We start from the raw sequence: 12,172 nt of genomic DNA, 5'->3' as shown, positions 1-12,172 counted from the left end.
CATACCCTTGACTAGATGGACATTTGTTGGCAAAGTAATATCTCTGCTTTTGAATATGCTATCTAGGTTGGTCATAACTTTTCTTCCAAGGAGTAAGCATCTTTTAATTTCATGGCTGCAGTCACCATCTGCAGTGATTTTGGAGCCCCCCAAAATAAAGTCTGACACTGTTTCTACTGTTTCCCCATCTATTTGCCATGAAGTGATGGGACTGGGTACCATGATTTTAGTTTTCTGAATGTTGAGCTTTAAGCCAACTTTTTCACTCTCCTCTTTCACTTTCATCAAGAGGCTTTTTAGTTCCTCTTCACTTTCTGCCATAAGGGTGGTGTCATCTGCATATCTGAGGTTATTGATATTTCTCCCAGCAGTCTTGATTCCAACTTGTGTTTCTTCCATCCGAGCATTTCTCATGATGTACTCTGCATATAAGTTAAATAAGCATGGTGACAATATACAGCCTTGACATACTCCTTGTCCTATTTGGAACCAGTCTGTTGTTCCATGTCTTGTTTCAACTGTTGCTTCCTGACCTGCTATATGTTTCTCAAGAGGCAGGTCAGGTGGTCTGGTAACCCCATCTCTTTCAGAATTTTCCACAGTTTATTGTGATCCACGCAGTCATCAATGCAAATTGTACCTCATGGAAGCTATCAAATGCGCTGCTGTCCCCTGCACTTGAACTTGTATCTGTATCCGCAGTTATCCCTCTGTCTTTTCCTCCAGTCCAGAAACAATGAAGGGTTCTCCTTCTATTGCAGGTCACTTCTCACCTCCCTTTGTCTTTGACATCCTTTCCCTGATTCCAAGATGACCTTCCTTTGTTATTCCCTTTGTTTCTCATATCCACATTGCTGCTTTTCCACTGGGCTATTCTTGCAGCAAATAAATGTAATCAATATATGTGATCATCTCTCTCTTATCCTGAAATTATTTCTCCCTTGGACTCCAGATTTGCCTTCAGTTTTTTGCTTCCTATCTTATCCATGCTTTTAAACATTACTAGCACTACTTCTGTTCCAGCTTCCTCTTCCACCTGTTGCATCCTGGGCTCTGCCCCCACCACTCCATTGAGATGCTCTCCCTCAGGTTCAAAAACTCCTTAATTGCCATATCTAATGGACATTTTTCAAGACTATTTTGCCGGACTTCTCAGTTGTATTTACTTCTTTTTTGAAACTCTACACCCTTGGGTATCATGAAATTGTACTCTGTTGGTTCCTCTTCTGCTTCTCAGACTGTTTTTTTTTGCCTGCTCATGAATTTTTTTTAAAGTAAGTGATGCATCTAAAAGAGTGATAAATGTATGCACACTGGAACTATTTTTGTTTCTTTGTCAAGCTTTTTAGGTTGGGTGTCAAATGAAAATCTTATTGTTAACTTTTATTTTTCAGTTTAGTAGGTCATATGTTCTAATTCTAGTCAATTAACTTTTTAGTTAACATTTAGCCTAGCAGAGAAAGTGTCCATCTGAATCTGTTTACCTTCTCTCTTTGCAACAATCTGGATGGGCATTAATCTGTGCCTTGAACTAGCTGAATTCAGAGTGTTCAACTCATAGGACTGAAATATATAATGCTGTGCTTTAAAATTATGCAAACCTTAGGAATCTGTAAATGAGAATTGAATTTGAAGCCTAGAGGTAGAAAATGTGATTAAAGAGAATATGATAGCTTCTGAGATTTTTTTTTTTTCTTCTGGGCAGGAGTAAAAAATAAAAGACGAATCTTATTTGCTTTTTTTCTCTACCACATAAAAAGGCAACACAAAGGCTTAGAAATACAAAGTTGCTTTTGGCATTTAAATAGATTTTTGCCATATAGTACAGTAATCCTTGTTTTAGTCAGCAAAGGAGTGTGAAGGCACAAAGTTAAGGATAAATTCTTTATACATACAATTTTTTTGTTTGTTTGTTTCTGACCTTTAATGGCAAATTCTGTTAACGGCTTTTACTTTTTCTCTTTTTTTTTAAAAAAAATTTATTGGGGTACAGTTGCTTTACAATGCTGTATTAGTTTCAGGAAAACAGCAAAGTGAATCAGTTGTACATATACATATATCCATTCTTTATACATATGATTTTACTGCTGTGTTTGATAGAACAGAGGGAAAACATTAAATATGAATGTATTTTTTCCATTAGTAGTATTATACTTTTGTTGCATAGAATGAACCTCTTAAAAGTCTAGTCTAATTTAAACCACTTTGGTCATTTAAAAAAATTGTCAATGGTCATTTCATTTGTTTCAGAATTTCAAATATATAGATATTAAAAAAAAGAAAACTATCTAAATGGCTTAAAAAGAGGTCTGTGAAGGTTGATGCCGGATAAAGCAATTGTGTTTGTATTTATTCTGCATTTTATTACAAGAGATTTTGTTTCCTTTCACTTGCTCACATGAAATATGGCTGGCTGATGCCCCATAAACAGTACTAGCCTTCTGCAACTGAGAAGAGAAGTGGCAGCGTGCCTGACTAATGGCCGGTTAAAGTCTCCAATGCACAGGGATCAAATTAAATAAGGCTCTGTGTTGTCAAGATTTAGAATCTACTGCTGCACCAACATTTATTCATCTGCTTTTTATTTAGCTTCAAAGGGTTGCAGGTCAGCCACCTCTGCTCCGGCTGCCTTCCAGGGAGGCGGAAGGGACGGGCGCATTTACAGTGCCTCGAGGTGGCGGTGTTTGACGGGCAAACCTCCACTCGCCAGTGTGATCACAAGTTGATATTCCTCTTTCTCTCCTTTCCTCTTCCTCTCTCCCTCTTTCTTTCTCTTTTGCATGCTATTTTTTAACCTCTTTTTCCCAAGAAACGTTTTATTTATGTCTTTATGAACATATGTATTGTTTACTGACCTTTCCATCTCTAGAATAATGGGAGGTTCCTGAGTGACATAGGAGGGATCATTTCCTTAACATTTAATAAATGTACATAAAAGGTGATTTTTATAATACGAAGCCTCACCAAAAAGAAAGTTACATAAAATAACCAAAGACCAAATGTGACTGTAAGCCATCCTGCACTCTGTAGGAAAAAAGTGATTGGGGAGACTGACTGCACGTGCTTCCCTGGCGGGTGAGGACAGAAATGTTTCCTGGTTGGTGGTGCAGACAGCTCAGGCCGAGGTCTGAAAACCTCCTCTTGGCCATTTCGCTGCTAACCTCAGAGGACGTTGCCATTTTTTGCCTGGCTGACAGTTTTATTGATGGGGCTTGAGGATGAAGGAGGGCTGCTCCGGCGCTTCCAGGACTGATCGGTCTCTGCATGACTAAGGGCAGGGTAGGGGTGGGGGTGGGGGTCAGTAATCATGGTTTTACTAATCCTGGAGGCCGGATGCATGTGGGACAGGGTTAACCTGGCCCAGTGTATTGTTCTACTCAGTCATCCTAACTGTACTTGAAATTATAGATGCCTCGTGAGTGCCAGTATGCTGTGTAACCTTTGCTCAGCAGAGCCAAAGCTTCAGACTGTTTCATTGCCAAGATCTAGAGTCTGTCTAGGCTGCCTCCAGTTAAACTGCACCACATTTTCTTCCTGATTCCTTTTCTTTCCTCCTATTAATCCCGTTCTCTACATTTTCCATCTCGTTTCTTTGGTCTTAAATTCAGTTTCCTGTCCCCTAGATCTTTACCAGGTTCCCATTTCACCACTGATATGACCCTGGATATTATCAATTTCTGTGTTGTTTTAATTTTCATAACTTCAGTTATCAGTGAGGTGAGTACATAAAAAGCAAACACACATTACTTCTTTTGTGAGTAGTTTGTTCATGTATTATTTTATTTTTCTTCCCATTGGGAAGTCATCTTTTCTTTGTTAGTTTCTAAACGTTTTTTTTAAAAAATATATTATGTACATTACATCTTTGTTATGTGTTTCAAGTATTTTTAAAAACAATTTTCATTTTTAGTTTGTTTATGGAAACTATCTTTCTGTGTAGAAGACTTAAATCTTTATGAATTTGAATCTATTATTTCTGCTGTGATTCTTAGCTTTGTTGTCTGGTTTTCAAACCTCAATATTGTAAAATCTATTTTTGTACATTTTTTATTTTCAAAACCATTGAGTTATTATTGACATACAAAAAGGTGCACATTTTTAATATGTTAAACTTAATGAGTTTCTAAATATTGCTCTGCCATAGAAAGGAACAAAATTGTGCCATTTGCAGAGACGTGGAGGGACCTAGAGACTGTCACATGGAGTGAAGTAAATCAGAAAGAGAAAAACAAATATTTATTTAACACATATATGTGGAATCTAGAAAAATGGTACAGATGCACCTAATTGCAAAGCAGCGATAGAGACACAGACGTAGAGAACAAACCTATGGACATGGGTGGCAGGGGTTGGGGGGATGGGGGAAGGATAAATTCAGAGATTGGCATTGACATATATACACTACTATATGAAATAGATAATTAATGAGAACCTACTGTATAGCACAAGGAGCTCTTTTCAATGCTCTCTAGTGACCTAAATGGGAAGGAAATCCAGAAAAGGGGATATATGTATATGTATAGCTGATTCACTTTGCTGTACAGCAGAAATGAACACATTATAAAGCAACTATACTTCAATAAAGAAAAATAAAGCCATAGTAAAATAGGAGAATGACTTAAAAGAATGATTTTCTAGATAAGTATTTACACATGAAATTATCATCTTAATTTCTGTTGTAAACATATCCATTACCTCCATGAGTTTTCTCTTGCCTTCTTTGTTATTTTCATGGCATTTTGTGATGAGAATGCACTATAAAATCTATCCTCTTAGGAAGTTTTAAAATATATAGTTTAGCATTATTTACTACAGGAGCTATACTGTGAAGTACATCTCTAGGACCTGGTCATCTTGTGTAACTGAAACTTTGTATCCTTTGCTAGGGAGTTTTTCCTTACTTAACTTTAAAATCGTTAATCCAGTTATTATTATCTTCTAGTATGGGGTAAAGAGGAAATCTAACTTCATTCCATTTTGAGAATAATACATTGTTTGACCTAATAAACATAAATGCATTAAGTACCAGGCACATAAACTGACTCTGTGATGTGGGTTCTATTTTTATTCCCACTTATCATCAGAGAACATCAGAGAACAGTGAAGCACGAAAGTCACAGAAAGCTTATGTTATTTACCCAAGTCTAATCAATAATATTTGGCTCTAGGAATCCTAAAGGTGAGTCTCTTTCAGCAGTCTCTCTCTGTCTTTTGAGGGTCAAAGATTTAAAAGTTTAGTGTAGGACTTCCCTGGTGGTTCAGTGGTTAACAATCTGTCTGCCAATGCAGGGGACATGGATTCAATCCCTGATCTGGGAAGATCCCACAGGCTGCAGAGCAACTAAGCCTGTGAGCCGCAGCTGCTGAAACCCACATACCCTCGAGCCTGTGCTCTGCAACAAGAGAAACCATCTCAATGAGAAGCCTGCACACTGCAGCTAAGGGAACCCCTGCTCACTGCACCTGGAGAAAGTCCATGTGCAGCAACGAAGACCCAGAGCAGCCAAGAATAAATAAATAAAATTTAAGAAGTTTAGTCTCAGAGATTTAAGTAGGATAACATTCTTTTTCTTAATTATATTTTTATTTTCTCTTTGAAACATTTAAAAATAGGATAAAATAATGTACTTACAGACTGAATTATGAAATAATAAAAGTATTAAAGGCTAAATACAAAACTTAAAGATTACAATATAAATATAAATTTACACATGTAAATCTCTATGTGCCTTCCAAATTCACTCAATACACCTGAAAATGCTTCACCCATTTCCGTACAGCATCCGCTGTATTATCCTTGGAGGCTCACCTGTCCAGGCCTTTCCTCTGGGGATGCTGAGTGCCGACTTTTCAGTGGATACTGACTGCCAACTTTCTGGCTCTCGCTCTTTCTGTGATAAATGGGCTACATTTCCTAGTGTTTGGGGTGCTGTGTGTTGCTTCAGAGCCTGCCCAAGCTCCCTCTGCTAAACTAATCTCGCATGTTTCAGGCTCATTAAGTGTATATTCTAACAAGTTAAGTTCATTTGGGTTTCATTTGTTAATTTACTCTGCTAAGGAATTGCTCACACTCTGTGTGTGACTTTGCCCTGGTGGCCTGGGAGAATGATCATTGTTTATTATCTGAGAGTCATTTCACCAAGGGAGAAGATTTGACTTCTTCACTTTTACCTGTAACCCCAGATTTCATCTTTCTATACTTGACTTTCTGCATCTGGAAGCAAGTTTTTGAATAAAATAAAACCATCAAAGCAGTAGAGAGAACCAGAGCACTCAGGGGAGCTGGTGTTAAGATATGGATATTATAGCATATAATTTATGAAGTAACTGTTTTGAACAAAAACAGTAGTCAAATCAACAACTCTTGTGATTCAAACAGAATTATCTTTCAAGTTTTGCAGGATGCAAACTGCTAGTGTTTTAAGAATCAGATATTTAACAAAGAAGAAGCCAAAACAGATATAAAAGAATATTTCACATCCACTTTAAGAATGCATGCTTTTGTTGGACTGAGTTCTGAAAGCGGATTGGTTTTAGTTTGAAGACCAGTATTTAAAGTGCATTTGAAAATCTGGTCTCATATTGAATTTGAGTTCTGATTCAGGGGGTAATATTGGGCATGGCCTGAGACCATACAGATTTTGTTTTGAGCTGTAGAATCTGTCCTTGTCTGTCTCTTTTTAAACTCACACACACGCGCACACACACACACACACACACACACACACGCCCTAGACCAGGAGTCACAGGATGAAATAACAGGACTCATTTCTGAGGTAACTGTTCTGCATGTCCTGCAGATGAAGTCCACTCTGCAGAAAATCAAACATTCTTTAGTTTTCAGCAATGCCCAAGTCTGAAGAGTCTTTGAGGAAGAGAAAGAAGCATAGTAGATAAAAGCATTCAACTGAAACTCTGAACCTTGCCCAGTTTTAGCCAAGCACTGGCAATTCTACTTTATTGACTATGGCAAAGCCTTTGACTGTGTGGATCACAAGAAACTGAAAAATTCTTCAAGAGATGGGAATACCGGACAACCTGACCTACCTCCTGAGAAATCTGTATGCAGGTCAAGAAGCAACAGTTAGAACTGGACATGGGACAATAGACTGGTTCCAAACTGGAAAAGGAGTACGTCAAGGCTGTATATTGGCACGCTGATTATTTAACTTATATGCAGAGTACATCATGTGAAATGCTGGGCTGGATGAAGCACAAGCTGGAATCAAGATTGCCGGGAGAAATATCAGTAACCTCAGATACGCAGATGACACCACCCTTATGGTAGAAAGCAAAGAGGAACTAAAGAGCCCTTGATGAAAGTGAAAGAGGAGAGTGAAAAAGCTCACTTAAGACTCAACATTTGAAAAATGAAGATCATGACATCTGGTTCCATCACTTCATGGCAAATACATGGGGAAACAATGGAAACAGTGACGGACTTTATTTTCTTGGGCTCCAAAATCACTGCAGAGGTGACTGCAGCCATGAAATTAAAAGATGCTTCCTCCTTGGAAGAAAAGCTATGGCAAACCTAGACAGCATATTAAAAAGCAGAGACATTACTTTGTGGACAAAAGTCCATCTAGTTAAAGCTATGGTTTTTCCAGTAGTCATGTATGGATGTGAGAGTTGGACCATAAAGATAGCTGAGCGCTAAGAATTGATGCTTTTGACCTGCAGTGTTGGTGAAGACTCTTGAGAGTCCCTTGGACAGCAAAGAGATCCAACCAGTCCATCCTAAAGGAAATCAGTCCTGAGTATTCACTGGAAGGACTGATGCTGAAGCTCCAATACTTTGGCCACCTGATGTGAAGAACTGACTCATTGGAAAAGACCCTGATGCTGGGAAAGACTGAAAGCAGGAGGAGAAGGGAATGACAGAGGATGAGATGGTTGGATGGCATCACTGACTCAATGGGTATGAGTTTGAGCAAGTGCCATGAGAATGGTGAAGGACAGAGAAGCCTGGCATGCTGCAGTCCATGGGTCACAAAGAGTTGGACACAACTGAGCAACTGAACTGAACTGGCAATTCTTTGTGAGGACTTTAGAAGTCTGGGTATATCGAAGAGCCAATATCTCTGTCTTCAAACATGAGAAATGGAACAATATGAACTCAGAGATTCATGGAATCAGAGAGAGTTACGGATTCAGGAAGCAGAAAAATATCAGAAGGATTGGGACCGGATCACAACAGCGCTATTTTCATTGTCTGCACTTAACTCCTCTTATGCATCACAGCCTTGTCATGGTGAAGGGGCTTGCCTAACCCAGTGAAGCTATGAGCCGTGCTGCATAGGGCCACTCAAGATGAATGGGTCATAGTGAAGAGTTCTAACAAAACATGGTCCTCTGGAGGAGGAAATGGCAACCCACTATTCCCCCCCATTTTTCTGAGTGAGAAGGAAGTTGAAGCTAACACTTAAACCATACCGCATATTATGTGTAGTTAACTGTGCTTAAGTTAATTCTGCTAAATTGTCAAGTTTAATCCATTGTGTGAGGTCACTTAACATCTTATAGTTTCCTTTGTTACTATAAATTTCTTAATAGAATAATTTCTTCACAGACTGAAGAGAAGTGCCAGAACTTTGTTGAATCTCTGCTGATAGCTTTATACAAGATTCTAGAGGGTGGAGCAGATTTGCATTCTACAGAGGATGGTTTGTTACTTAAGGCCTATGCGAGCATGCTAAGTTACTTCAGTCGTGTCTGACTCTCAGTAATCCCATGGACTTAATGATCCCTGCTAGGCTCCTCTGTTCATAGGATTCTCCAGGCAAGAATACTGGAGTGGGTTGCCATGCCCTCCTCCAGGGGATCTTCCTGATCCAGGAGTCGAACACATATCTCCTGTGTCTCTTATATTGGCAGGCAGATTCTTTACCACTAGTGCCACCTGGGAAGCCCATTTAAGGCCTATGACTTGGGTTAACCTAGGAGAAAGAATTGTATGGCATTACAGGCAGTGAAGAGACTTTGTCTCATATCTAACCAAACCTATAAGTATAAAGGAAGTTGAGCTCGGGGCAATAAATGGCTTGTGCAAAGCCACCAAGGCCGCAAAGCATGGCCAGCACTGGCATGTTGATCTCCAGGTCCTACCCCTCAGTTCTTCACCTTCTGCATCTTGATTCCACCAAAATTGCTTCTTCTGGCAAGGGAGAGAATCTCTCTTAATCTGTTTCTGAAATAAAATTTTCTGTGCCATTTGCAACACTCCAGAGAATAGGAACATAACAAAATCATTGTTTTGCGTTAATACTTCCATTTCCAGCTATCTCGGCAATCAATCAGAACTTTTATCTTCTTGCCTGAAGAGACAAGGACATTTAATTCACAGCAATTTCCTTTTTCCTTTCTCTCAGAGACTCTATTAAACAAAACATGATGGATCACACACAATATTTGCATGCCAGCTAAAACAGGGACAGAATGCTGCTAGAACAGAGAGGATCCTACTGTTGCCTAAACCTGACAGAGGTGAAATGGAGGTTAGCGCTGGGAAATGCTCACATTCTGCCCATGTGAGTCTTCACTCAAGGAAAGTGGCCCAATTAACAGCCAGAATGAAAACTGGAAACTGTGCTTAAAATTAATAAATTCTCATCAATAAAGATCATGTTGTTCAGTCGCTCAGTCATGTCTCGCACTTTGCAACCCCACAGAAAGACTCTTTGTGGCCAGAAACAAAGATCATAGTCCTATCTAATTAAGGCTGGGCTTCCCTGGTGTCTCAGTGGTAAAAAATCCACCTGCCAGTACAGGAGACACAGGTTCAACCCCTGGTCCTGGAAGATCCCCTGAAGGAAATGGCACCCCAGTCCAGTATTCTTGCCTAAAGGACCTCAGGGACAGAGGAGCATGGTGGGCTACAGTCCACAGGGGGTCACAAAGAGTTGGACACAACTTAGAGACTGACCATCAACAATAATTAAGGGCACTTTTTGGTTTGTTTTGGCTGCTCCATGTGGCTTATGGGATCTTAGTTCCTGGACCAGGGATTGAACCCAGGCCCTCAGGCAGTGAAACGGCCAAGTCCTAACCTTTGGACTGTCAGGGAATTCCCAAGGCTAGTTGTTTTTTGATAACACTTGAATCTTAGAAAACTGATCTGGGGCATAATCTGGCCTAGAATTCCTGTTACTCTACTGGTCATTTCAGTTCATTCACCCCTTCCCATAACGATTAGAACAGAAATTTTTTGAATCTGTGTATTTATAGAGACCATTCATCTTTCCTCTTCTTCACAGTACCTGGGAATGCTTGCCTTGTATGTATTTTAGAACAACCCAATGTATCTTAACAGTATTTTGCAAATGGAGCTGTTGACTGTAGTGTTGACAGGACGGACCACAAGGGCATGCCCAATCCAGCTGCTAGTTTTATGCATAGGATGATATTTCTACCTGTATTTTCTTTTCTACAGGGAGTTTATCATTTGCTTGAAAACAAGGTTAAATAGTGATGTGTTGACTTGAATGTGAGTCTCCTGCCTCTTAGTGACAAAGCTGTTTTCATTCATATATTTATTCATTTAAGAAATCTTATTGTGCTGGGGATATAAACAAGATGTGGTATCTTCCCACAAGAAATTTACAGGCAGGGGAGGTATTACAGATAAGTTAATACTAATAATACAGTGTGATAAACACCATTGTGAAATGAATGTGAGATTCTGTGGGAGCACAGAGAAGAGATTCAGAATGCTACTTGGGGGATTTAGGGAAATTGTTAATTTTCTTAATCCTCCCATAATGCAATTTAAGGAGAGAGTTCCAGAAAAAGTAAAATCTAAATTGCAACCTGAAGGCTGGACTGGAGTTAGCTTCGTGATGCAGTGGGGGAACCAGGCAGAGGGAATCATCTGAAATGAGAAAGCCTGGCTCATTCATGGGGAAATGTGCACTTTATGTACAGGATGACTATATATGGATAACAATGAGAGAAGTTGGAAAGAGAAATTGTTTAGGCTCTGTAAGCCATGTTAAAGATTTTGAACTTGCTATGTATTGCAGCGGGAAAATGTTGAATGATTACTGGAACATGAATGACAAAAATACCTTTAGGCTACAGAACAGTTCTTGTTTCTCAGAGGGTAAAGAATCTGCCTGCAATGCAAGAAACCCAGGTTTGATGCCTGGGTTGGGAAGATACCCTGGAGAAGCGCATGACTATCCACTCCAGCATTCTTGCCTGGAGAATTCCATGGACAGAGGAGCCTGGTGGGCTGTAGCCCATGGGGTCGCAAAGAGCCAGACACGACTGAGCAACTAACACACAGAAGAATTATTTGGGCTAGGGTATGGGTGATAGATTAGACAAAACCAAGGAAACAGACACCTCCACGACAGCCTGGATTGTCTCCCTACAAAGTCTTTTGTCACAATTGATCAGAAAGAAACTTATTTAGGAAATGAGGAAATGTTGGAATTTCTTTTTTTTTTTCTTTTTAGTTTATTTCTTTTTAAAATATAAATTTATTTATTTTAATTGGAGGTTAATTACTTTACAATATTGTATTGGTTTTGCCATACATCAACATGAATCCACCACATGTATACACGTGTTCCCCATCCTGAAACCCCCTTCCACCTCTCTCCCCGTACCATCCCTCTGGGTCATCTCAGTACACCAGCCCCAAGCATCCAGTATCATGCATCAAACCTGGACTGTTGATTCATTTCATATATGATATTATACATGTTTCAATGTCATTCTCCCAAATCATCCCATCCTCTCCCTCTCCCACAGAGTCCAAAAGACTGTTCTATACATCTGTGTGTCTTTTGCTGTTTCACATACAGGGTTATCATTACCATCTTTCTAAATTCCATATATATGTGTTAGTATATTGTATTGGTGTTTTTCTTTCTGGCTTAGTTCACTTTGTATAATCAGCTCCAGTTTCATCCACCTCATTAGAACTGATTCAAATGTATTCTTTTTAATGGCTGAGTAATACTCCATTGTGTATATGTACCACAGCGTTCTTATCCATTCATCTGCTGATGGACATCTAGGTTGCTTCCATGTCCTGGCTTGGAACATGTCCTTATAAACAGTGCTGCGATGAACATTGGGGTACACGTGTCATCTTTCAATTCTGGTTTTCTCGGTGTGTATGCACCGCAGTGGGATTGCTAGGTCATAAGGCAGTTCTATTTCC

Source organism: Ovis aries, chromosome 2 (genome assembly GCF_016772045.2).
Source record: "Ovis aries strain OAR_USU_Benz2616 breed Rambouillet chromosome 2, ARS-UI_Ramb_v3.0, whole genome shotgun sequence".
In the NCBI taxonomy this organism is placed as follows: Eukaryota; Metazoa; Chordata; class Mammalia; order Artiodactyla; family Bovidae; genus Ovis; species Ovis aries.
This window is presented reverse-complemented; position numbering follows the sequence as displayed.